The sequence below is a fragment of the Macaca thibetana genome, chromosome 6 (assembly GCF_024542745.1).
Source record: "Macaca thibetana thibetana isolate TM-01 chromosome 6, ASM2454274v1, whole genome shotgun sequence".
In the NCBI taxonomy this organism is placed as follows: domain Eukaryota; kingdom Metazoa; phylum Chordata; class Mammalia; order Primates; family Cercopithecidae; genus Macaca; species Macaca thibetana.
Genome location: NC_065583.1, coordinates 125128907 through 125131737, shown reverse-complemented (window position 1 = coordinate 125131737; position 2831 = coordinate 125128907). Strand labels below are relative to the sequence as shown.

The 2831-nt window shown below is 40.6% G+C and overlaps 1 pseudogene; it reads left to right on the top strand.

Annotated features, from left to right (window-relative positions):
* The first annotated feature begins 459 nt into the window (after positions 1-459).
* Positions 460-2091, top strand: LOC126956847 (zinc finger protein 561-like; annotated as a pseudogene).
* The last annotated feature ends 740 nt before the right edge of the window (positions 2092-2831 follow it).

Below are 2831 nucleotides of genomic sequence, written 5' to 3'. Positions count from 1 at the left end.
GCAGAACACCCAAGTAATAAGTAATATTTATTTAAAACCAGTGGGAACTTGTCAACTATATACACAGTCATAGGTCTTACTATTTATCATTAGAAATAATATAAATGAAAATCAAATTGGTAGCCCTCAGGTTCTTACGATAAGTCAAAAGCAGGTAGCACTTACCTGAAGGATGTTATTGGCTGTTACCACCGGAGCGTCATCATTTACAGATTCAACAGTCACAAAAAGAGTTTGGGGAAGACTGTTTTCCAAGCTCTGAGCTATTTGCAAAGATGGTGAATTGTCATGAAGCTTCTCGCTGTCATCATGAACATAGTAAATCAATTCATTTTCCACCTGTAACAAACCACAAAATCACCAGTTTGCTGAAATGTGACTTAAAAATACGAACAAATGGCAATAAAAGAAATCCCAATTTTTAAAGTCTCTCTAAAACACAAAAGCACATCCTCATCCTGTGAAGTTTCAGTCTGATAATCAGAGTGCAAACTGTGATGGATGGTATAGTTTTTCTGAAATGATACTGCATCCTAGAAATAAGATTAAGGATGAACAGCTTTTCCAGCACTGGCTCCACTTGGTCAGTGTGGTTTTGCCTTTATGGTGGTGGAGTCCACCCCAGCTGTGGACCGCAAATAACCCTGTACAAAGAGGAATGGAGATTGCCTCTATCCACCTAGATTCATAGGCTGCCCAGAGGCGATCTTGGCATCAAGGAAGGGAGCACTGAGGCACATTGCACCATCAGCTTCAGAGGATGGCAGCCACTGATTTGTCCCATGGGTTTTTTTCTGGGGAACCAATCTGCCCTTTTGAAGAAAAGACAAAGGTAGAAAGGATGGTGGTGGACTATCTGGCAAATGGTTGTCAGAAGGGGAAATACATCCTAGAACCAAATGGTCATCACTTCTGCAGGGTTTTTTGAAGAATCAAATATTCAATGGGATATGAATGACAAGAGCCTATAGTGGATGGAAACTTTGTGACTGTAAGAATTGTGGAGAGGTCTTCAGTGAACAGTTTTGCCTTAAGACACACGTGAGAGCTCAGAATGAAGGGAACACTTCTCAGGGTAATTGTTATGGAAAAGATGTCCTCAGTGTGCACAAGGAAGCTTCTATTGGACAGGAACTTTCCAAATTAAATACATGTGGAAAAATCTTTGCTCTAACTGCAGGCTTTACTGTACATCTTGAAATTCTCAATGCAAGACAATCCTACAAATGCAAGGAATGTGGAAAAGGCTTTAAGTATTTTGTGAGCCTTGATAATCACACAGAAATCCACACTGGTGAGAAACTGTGAATTTCAGGATGTGGGAGAGCCATCACAGCTTCCTCACACCTAAAGCAGTGTGTAACAGTTCATACAGGAAAGAAATCCAAAAAGACTAAGAAATATGGGAAATCCTTCACTAATTTTTCTCAACTTTATACACATGTGAAAACTCATAAAGGAAAGAAGTCCTTTGAACGTAAAGAATGTGGAAGATCCTTTAGAAATTCCTCATGCCTTAATAATCACATTCAAATTCACACTGGAATAAAACCAACAAGTGTACATACTGTGGGAAAGCCTTCACTAGATCAAATCAACTTTATTGAACCTGTAAGAACCCACACTGGAATAAAACCCTATGAATGTAAGGAATGTGGCCAAGCCTTCGCTCGGTACTCGGGCCTTTCTACACACATATGAAGTCACAGTAGAAAGAAGTCCTATCAGTATAAGGAATGTGGGAAAGCCTTCACTATGCCCACAAGCCTTATTCAACATACAAGAATTCACACAGGAGAGAAGCCTTATGAATGTGTTGAATGTGGGAAGACCTTCATTACTTCTTCCCGTCACAGTAAACATTTTAAAATCCATAGTGGAGAAAAGCCCTTTGTATGCAAGATATGTGGCAAAGCATTTCTGTATTCCTTACGCCTTAATGTTCACCTGTGAACTCATAATGGAAAGAAATCCTTCGTATGTAAAGAATGTGGGAAAGCATTTGCTGTTTCCTCACACCTAAGTAGACATGAAAGAATTCACACTGCAGAGAAACCCTATGAATGTAAGGGTATGAGTGTTATCATTTAGCCCATCGGTTGCCATCTTTAATTACTGGCAATAGCACCAAAGATTATCAGATTTGTCCTAAATGCCTTGAGGTTTAACGGCTCATGGATTGGCCTTAGATGCCATCCTGAGGGTCTGAAATTAAACCTACAGGTTCTGAATACAACTCCTTCATGGTTGCCTGAGTCTGGGCATCTGTGAAGAAGGGTCATGGATGGTAAGGTCAGTACTGCAGGCTGCCTCACCTTGGTGATTAGATTCCTAAGATCATAGCATTAACAAGTTCTGTATGACATAAATCACGCAGACTGGTCCCAGCCCCTGTTGGTTAGTAGCTGCCAGTGTGGCACATTCATGTCAAAATTTACCAGGAGCCAAGACGATGTAAGCCCCAGAGGTGGATTGTTAAAAGATGCTCCTCCAAAGGTCTTTTCTGTTCCCTCGGATCCTGCAGAGCATGGCGGGAATGAAACCATCCATAACTGCCAGTAAACTTTCACAGCCGATTATTTCTGTGTCCCCTTCTTGTAAAATCTAAGAACTGTGACGGCCTTGCTTGTTCTGCCTTGTATGTCTATTTTAGGTGGCACAGTCTCAGTGGCAGTGTGTCTTCTAGTATAATCCAGTCTCTCTCCTCATTTCTGTTAAGATGGCTGATATAGTCTATGAATCTCATTCATGATCTCTTTATCAGATCATTGTTCAGCCACACTTTCAGGATTCTCTTCAGCACAAGTTTTCTAATTTTTGCAGTATGGATA